Source organism: Crocodylus porosus, unplaced genomic scaffold (assembly GCF_001723895.1).
Source record: "Crocodylus porosus isolate Cpor-Errol unplaced genomic scaffold, CroPor_comp1, whole genome shotgun sequence".
NCBI classification, from domain to species: Eukaryota; Metazoa; Chordata; order Crocodylia; family Crocodylidae; genus Crocodylus; species Crocodylus porosus.
In genome coordinates this window covers 30,009,555-30,018,089 of record NW_017728906.1, presented here as the reverse complement: position 1 = coordinate 30,018,089, position 8,535 = coordinate 30,009,555, and the positions used below count along the sequence as shown (strand labels likewise).

Here is an 8,535-nt window from a genome sequence, read left to right as displayed (position 1 = left end):
GTGTCAATGTCTAAAGCCATGGTACACCTCTTGAATCCCGTGTCCAATTTTTGTCTTGACATCTCAAAAATGATTTAGTGAAATTAGAAAAGGTACAGAATGATTAGAAAATGATTTGAAAATGGGGTTCTAGAATGATTAGAAAATGCGTTGTAGTCTCTCCTTATTGGTGGTTTATAACAACTGGTCAGACAAACATCTGGTAAGGATGATCTAAGCATAATTAAATCTGGCTCAGAAGACAGGAGTAGGCTACATTAGGTTTTTGTGGTTCCATCCTGGTCCATATTCCAATGATTCTATATATTTTTAACAATTATGTGTTATTCCATCTCCAGAAAAAACAAAACAAAACAGAAAATGTAACTTCTTTATTTTACCAAATGAGTTAAACACAGTTTGCTTGTGAACAACTGTGTTTGAATATATAGTAAACATAAACAGCATACCAATGTTTGAAATGTAATGCTTTATTTACTCTCTTATATGTGCTCTGAATTGTTCTAACTAGAAAATTCCAATCGGAACATTCCAATGTGCTGCGGAGTCTCATGTATTCAATACCCCTGCAGTTCAAAATGGTGTTTGGGACACTTTAATTTAAGTATACGTACATGCCCTATATTTTCCCATGTACACATTTTAAGGCACAAAGCTAAACGCTAATAGTGAAGTCATGTCCAAATCATGGTGGCAATTGCCCCTCTACTTCAGCCACTATCAGACTCCATCCCACCCTACTCAACACCTGCTTCAGCTTCTGTTGCCACTTCCTATGCTGTTTATTGCCAGTATCAGTAGCTGGCAGGCAAAATCGGTGACATGGGAAGCAGCTGTGACAGCTGAAGTACAAGCATTTGGGGGTGGGCATTGAGAGTACCTGGCTTTCCTACAGTGTATAAAGCTACAGGGATAGGGAAATGCTGCTCTAAAAAAAATTAGTTACACAAAAAAAAGACTTAAGCACATATTGGCTGCAGCCACATATGATTGCACTTCCATATTTTTATATTTAAATGCAAACTGTGTACTTTTCTTCACATCAGAATGCTGAAATTGCAACAGTTGAAGACTGCCTTTTGGACTGAATTCACTCAGAAATGTACATGCAAATTATTTTTTCATCTTTTGAAATGTTCAGAGTTCTGAAACGCTCTAAATAGGTACAATTTTCTTTTAGCTGTTTTTGGACAGCACTTGTGAGGGATACAGCAGCATAAACATGTTTATCCACAGTGTAAGTACTTTGCAGTCTCTTTTGTAGTCTCTGTTCACTCCTAACTTTGAGTCTGTTTTTCAAAAACAATATTTTTATTTTTATTTTTTATTTAATTGGCTCCCACTGGAGTTTTGCTGCCTATTCAGTGCCTTAGAAGTTTATCTAGTCAAAAAACCATGCCCAAAGTGGGACCATACCTAAATAAATTGTCTTTGACAAATATTTGTGAACAACCCTCTCACACAGTTACCAGGCACAGTGCCTGAAACATTAAAAATACCCTGACTCAACATAGGTAAAGTAGAAGGATGGGGGCACTGACAGTCCTGCCACAGAAAGGAAAGGAAGCATTTTTAAATTTTCTTTACAGATCTGAGAAATGGGACCAGATCTCCTGCTACAGTGGAAGACAAAAAAATAAATAAAAAAAGAGCGAACAGTCTGACTGGGCATGTCTACACATGTGCTCAACTGCACAGTAACTGGTGGCACTGTGCAGTCACAGCACCTCATGGGTCACTTCCAAGCTAATTCTGCACTAGCAACATCTCTGATTGAGCCTGCTGATGCTACATCACCCTAGCGATGAGCTGTAGCATGTCACTGCAATGATGTAGCATCTAATATAGATGCACCCACTGTGGGTTAAAGTCCTGACTCCAAATATAACAGTTCATCTGACATGATCTGACATTATTTTAAAAGAAAAACAAAGCAAAACAAAACAAAACAAAACAATTTTCTCATTTTTTGCTTGCTATCATGGCTCCAGACCTTAATAAATTTAACGATATACCTATTTGATGTTTCCTCAAGATCCTTTTAAAAAAAAATTCAATTACTTCTACATTAAATACATTTATGGTATTCTTTCTAGAATTTGTTCCAATCAAAATGATAATAAATACCAGTGTTTCTCAAATCTATTTTATTTTATTGCTGCATTGCACAAGACTTCACTTATGCTTCCAACTTCTTTTAACACACATCAGTATGTTATATAGTTCATGGAAGTAAGAATAGTGAATGACCTCTATAAGTCAATGTCGGTCTTACTATGGTTTCTTTTTCTTTCCCATTCATTCTCTTTTTTATCACTTCGACTTCTTGTGCCTTGTCTTCCAGCTAATAAAGTTCTTCAGTGCATGAAGAGTTTCACTGAAATAAATACTCTTTTGCTGAACTGGAGCCCCTGGTAATAAGCTTTCTGGAAGAGGATTTTCCTTCTCAAAATCTACAGTGTGAGTCCATTTTTCTGTTCATCCCCATAACTATATCTCTTTTTCAGCCAATTTCATGTTGCCTATTATATCATCCTCTTCTTTACCAGAAATTCATGATGCCTTCTTTGATTGTTGTTTTGATTACACATACTCTCTCAATGTCTCTTCATTGGCTGGCCAACAGTCCCCTATTCTTACATCAAATGGAAAATTTTGTCACCATTCTCAAAAATTTACATAGTTTCTTATTTTCCTATACCCCTTCCATGATGCTAATATTCCCAGAATTAAAATATTGTTACATGTTACACATAGCATATGCTAAAGGCACTTACAATGCTATTGTCTGAATGTTCAAGCAATGAATTGCATGCTAAGGGCCATTGTAATGTAGTAGAGTTAGATAAGAAGTATCTCCAGATTGTATTTCCCAGCATGTGTTGAGTTAATGTCAGACTGCTTCATGGAGGTAATACAATCAGGGGACTGGTACACTGGGTGGGAGGGGAAAAGGGGTTCAGGGAAACCCAATAAAGATGTTTGTTGGTCTTATAGCCTCCTTCTCACACCAAAGCACTGAATCAGCAAAGTTCTGGTGTTGGGGGTGGGGAGGGGAGAGAGCTTGACACCAAATTTAGACAGAATCATTTACCAATGTCTACACATTCAATACACATATGCAGATTACTAATTCATATCCCACACACAATAGCTATCTATATTTATATCTATATATGTGTATTCACTAATTTAGACACATACCACCCGCCTACACATACACACACACTTGAGTTCCTAAATTGGGTATTGTGATATGTATGTATGTATGTGCCTGGTGTACTTGGGATACCTGGAGAAAGGTTAAGGTAAGAAAGTAGAAGTGTAGGGGGTCAGAGTTACCAGGACCGGGATTAGGACTGGTAGACTACAGTAGCCTGGGCTACAGAACTGAGGCTCGGGGAGTAACTTTAGGTTAATTGATCTTAATTGATTAGATGACAATGCCCAGAGCCTGCAGAAGAGGGAAGCATGCCTCTGGGTCTGGAGCCAGATCTATGGGGGAGCTGAAAAAGTAGATGGAAAGGGGTCTTTGTCCAGCAGGTGTTGTCCATAGGGGGGTCACCGGCAGGGCCTCTAGGGTGGATAGGTGACATGAAGCTGGTCTGGTCCGGATGGAAATGGCATTCCCACTGGGTCTGTCTTCACTGCCCCTCTTTATAGGGGCAGACCTTGTGTGACCCTAGTGACAGGAGGCATACTCAGGCAAGGGTCAGCCCCTGATGTACTGAGCGTGTGTGCTTCATGCAGGGATGTGCAGTTTTGGGTGTCTGTAATGGTGGGGTACAATGGTAGAGTTGCTGATTCTGCAGGGTCTTTTGTCTTTCAAATGCTGGGTTCTTGTCTCTGTTCCTGGGTGAGGTCCATAGTTCCTGGATGAATCAATGAGAGATGATGGCCCAGGCATTATAGGCCATTCAGTAGAGGCCTGCTACCATTGTATTTCAGTCATGCCCAATTACTTTCATTCATCGGGGAACCAATTTACAAGGGAGAGGTGAAATGAATCATATTGTTGCAGCACGGGATGCCCAGGCAGAGGACACAAAGATGGAGGCTTTACGTATAAAATGGAAACTTGACATGACTTTGGTTCACTTACAAACACAGGCCTAAACCATACAATATCCATATGAAACAATAAAAATCAATACAAACCTAATAATAATACAATATAAAACAGTGGATATCCAAAACCAAAAACTTGCTACCAAAATAAAAATGTTTAAAGTTTATCCTAAGTTTCATCTCACTTATACTTATCTATAGGGAATAGAGAGGGAGAGAAAAAGTCAGAAATTGTTGGGGAAGGGGAGCAAATGCAATAAAAAAAACAAGCCCCCCAAACAACTGTGGGTTTTGCTACAGTCCAACCCTCTGCCATGGCAGAAAAGAGTACTGGGGTCAAACAACCCCAGCAAGGTGATTGTCTAGCCTTCTCTTAGGTAGGAGCCAGCACCACTTCACTTGGAAGTTGGTTCCAGATCCTAGCTGCCTTGACCGTGAAGTAGCGCCTCCTGATGTCTAATTTGAATTTACCCTCTGCCAGCTTGTGACCATTATTTCTGGTCACTCCTGGTAGTGCTTAGGGGAACATGGACTGACCCTCTGGTCCCTTGCCTGCTGGTTCCCTGCCTGCTGGTCCCCTCTGACTAGTTTGTAACAGGCCACTAGATCCCACCTCAGTCTTCTCTTGTGGAGGTTGAACAGGTTCAGGTTACGATTGCACATAACAATTTCATGTTTAATATACCTTGTTGTGACTACTTTATAGCAATTAATGGTCATAGTAGTTGTCCTAGGTGGATCAATAGTAGCTGGATAACATTTTGTAACTTGATACTCAGGTTGCATAGGTCTGATTGGTCGTACCGCAAACAAAGGTAATGTATGCAATTGAGTATAATTATTATGAATAGAAGCATTTAATCTGTTGAAACATATAATATTTCAGTTGTCAATTGAATTAAGCCAATTGTTATCTGGCTCAGAAATAAATATCCTTCCTCATTTGAAACAGAGGCTGGGTTCAGTGTAAAAACTTGAATCCCTGATGATGCATAAAGCCATGTACTATCAATAATAGAATGATTTACCATTATCCAAGGTGAATTCCATTTGGATATATTCCAACAGGCGCCAATACTAGGATAATCGCATTGAGAAATATGGAGGCCATTTTGGACAACATCAAAACACGTGACAAATGGGTAGGATATGGTTCTTGAATGTTCCCATGTTTCCATGCCATATAATGGCAGGACATTTCATAAGAAACAACCTGTTCCATCAGTGAAATTTGTGATTTGCCAGTTAACTGAGTAAGGTAAACATCAACATGATACTAATTTATCGAGACTAAAATCAAACCATGGACAACCACTTTCATCAGTGTTATTATCCAGGTTAAGCAAATTTCAGGTCCAATTCCAATACTGAAAAGACCACATACCAATTAAATCATTTTTATGAGGAAAGAGTGGCTTTTTCACAAAATAGCCTGGACAGGTATATAAAATCCAGGGAAGCACTAAAACTTTCCCAGTGGTATTTTGCAAATTGCAAGTATTGTTAACCATTAATTTAGTCCAATTTTCTTTGTATGACAAATATACATTCTGCAATTTAGATTTATTGTAAACTGTTATCTGACCATTGGTGCAAGTGCAATAAACCCAAATTGTACACTCATAGCTCGTACTACGATTATCTACCCATCTTAAGCCTGTATTAGAATATGTTCAGTTAAGGAGCACTAATGGCTTCTCATAGGAATGGATGCAAATGGTTGTATTGAAATCACAAGTGGGCGATGAGTATCCTTGAGTGATGCCAATCAAGTTAAGTCTGAAAAACATAAAAGGAAGATTCACTTCTCATTACTTTTGATTCTGACATCATGAAATTGGAATGGTATATTCATGTCCATCATGAAATTTTACTTTTACTGTACTTGGATTTAACAGAATTTGAACTATAGCAGGCTTAGGTTCTGGATTGTTAAGCCATTTGACTAGGACAGGGTCTCCTGTCTTCCATTCTGGCCATTTAATAGCTCTTTAAATTTTGCTTCAGTGCCCCCCCTCGGTCATTTATTGATTGTATTATTTGGGGCACCCAAATTTCCCTTGATGTAGTAATTTAATTTGAGTTTTAATTATTCCATTTGTTTGTTCAATCACTCCAGCCAATTGAGGATGATAGGGGATATGAAATTTCCATTGTATCTTTGGGTGTTGTTCTGCCACCCAAGTCTGCATTTTGTCAGATGTGAATGATGAACCATTGTCTGATTGAATTGCTTTAGGGTTTCCCCAATATCCACATACTGTCTGGATAGCTGCTTTTAGCAGCTGTAGTTAATTTATTCTGAGGAACTACTGTGACTTTCCTTGTTCCTAAGTCTACTACAGTAAGAGCATAATGATACCTTTTACAGCCTTCTAAAAGAGATGCTTCCATGGGTGATAAACGAGTTTTCTCTGCTTATTTTGGCTAAATACCAAGTCAGGCGAAAATGAAGACGTCGTTATATGTCCTCTGCCGACTATACCTTTCTTACTTGGGCCTATACTAGGTTCCGCCATTTTTATTGATACTAACCAAAACAATAACTACAATACATATCAATATAGCTAAAATAAAAACTACAGGGTATAGAATTCCTTCAATTTGCATCTAGTGCAAAATTATTATCTCCTTAAATGTCTAACGCAAAGAAAGGATTTGTTGGCTAGGCGACAAAGTCGCCTTACTGGAATAGGCTTACTCCTTCAAGTATCACAATTAGATTGTAGCTCAAAACGAACAAAATCATCTCTGTTATTACTGGGTATATAAGCTATTGGTCGGAGATAATGATTAGTACAAAACCTCTGTAAAACGTCAAAGTGATTATGATTAAGAAGCCAAATGAAATTAGGGGGAATATAACAATCTGTATTACACTTTGGTGGTCTAAACGTTGCAATGTCAAATCTGGGGATAGGAGGAAGAGTAAAGATGTATAGCGGGGAGAGAGTATCTTCCCATCTGGTATACAGTTTGCCTAAACCTGCCGTATCCTGCCGACTACGCCAAAAGAATGTCGTACCCATAATTTGGTTGAGTGGGTGAATTACTTAAAGTAGACACACAGATCTTTGAGGCAAGCTTTGTTTTATTTAAGAGAGACAGAATAACTTAGAGTATACTCACAACATCCAATATATCATGTTCAAGCCTTATTACCTCTTATGAGCAATTTGTCAAAGACACCTCTACAGATGATGCCTGGAGCAGATCAGCTAAGCTGATAGCTGGTTCTGCAGCACCCACAAAGATTCTTAAGTCATCTGTTCCCCCAGCAGTACGCTTCTATGAGAACCGAAGATCTGCACACCTTGCTCAAATTTTGTCCCAAATTTATTCACATTCAAGTGGAATTTAGAATCAAATTTAGATTAACCTGTACTGTGATTGGCTAAGGGGCTATTCTACCTGTGGTTAGCAGACCTTGACTGCATTGAGCTAAGTTCATTTTGTATCCTGTTGTGGTTAAAAATTTGTTAAGTGGCTCTGAGCTTCTGCCTTATTGGGTGAGTGGTTCTGAGCTTCTGCCTTGTTGGGCAAGTGGGTTACCTTTTGACACAGTTTTGTGGTTTGAAGCACACTGCAGCACAGGGCTTTTATTATCTTGAAAATGTTATGAAACCACATGTTTCCCTGTTTCAGCAGCTCAGTAGCAACTGTGCAGTCAGAACACTTAGGTTTCTCCTTTGTCAACTTCATGTCTGCTTTCTGTGCTGTCATCAGAATTGAGTATATGGGTACCACAGGGAGGAAAAGCAAGGGTAAGATTTGATCCCTGCTAAACCAGATGGAACAACTGACAACTGAAGCCCAGGAAAAAGTCAACTTGCAAAATGGGTACTTTGTGTCAGTTTTTCAACAGTCCCATGGGATGGCCCTGCCCACTATGGGTCAGAGAGGCCCAGGTGAGGGAAATTCCTTGCCCTCCATTGAAGCTGACCTCATTAAGGAACACCTTGACAGGCTGGATACCTTCAAGTCAGCCAGGCCTGTTGATTTACACCCAAGGGTACTCAGGAAGCAGGCAAGCATCATAGTTCAGCCCCTGGCATGAATCTTCTAGAGCTCTGGTGAAGTGCCTGATGATTGGAAGAGGGCCAATGTCATGCCTATCTTCAAGAAAGGGAGGAAAGTAGATCTGGATAACTATAGGCCCATCAGTTTGACTTCTATCCTGGGGAAGGTCCTGGAAAAGATTATCAAAGAGGCCATCCTTAACAGACTAGCTGAAGGCAATATTCTGAGGGATACCCAACATGGGTTTGTTGTGGGTAGGTCTTGCCTGACCAATCTCATTTCCTTTTATGACCAGGTGACTTATCACCTGAACAAGGGGGAAGAGATCAATGTTGTATAGCTTGACTTTAAAAAAGCCTTCAATCTGGTATCCCACAATCACCTCTTGGCTAAACTGGCTAACTGTGGCCTCGACCTCACCACGATCTGCTGGCTGGGGAATTGGCT

At 39.5% G+C, this 8,535-nt stretch overlaps 1 long non-coding RNA gene across 1 annotated transcript in view; it reads left to right on the top strand.

Moving 5' to 3' along the window:
- LOC109305853 overlaps nt 1–7,224 on the top strand; it is an 8,461-nt gene extending 1,237 nt beyond the window's left edge. Inside the window, exons 2-3 of the long non-coding RNA XR_002099735.1 lie at nt 7,018–7,020; nt 7,128–7,224. This is a non-coding gene — a long non-coding RNA (uncharacterized LOC109305853). The remainder of the gene's footprint in view (nt 1–7,017; nt 7,021–7,127) is intronic.
- Nucleotides 7,225–8,535: the final 1,311 nt, after the last annotated feature.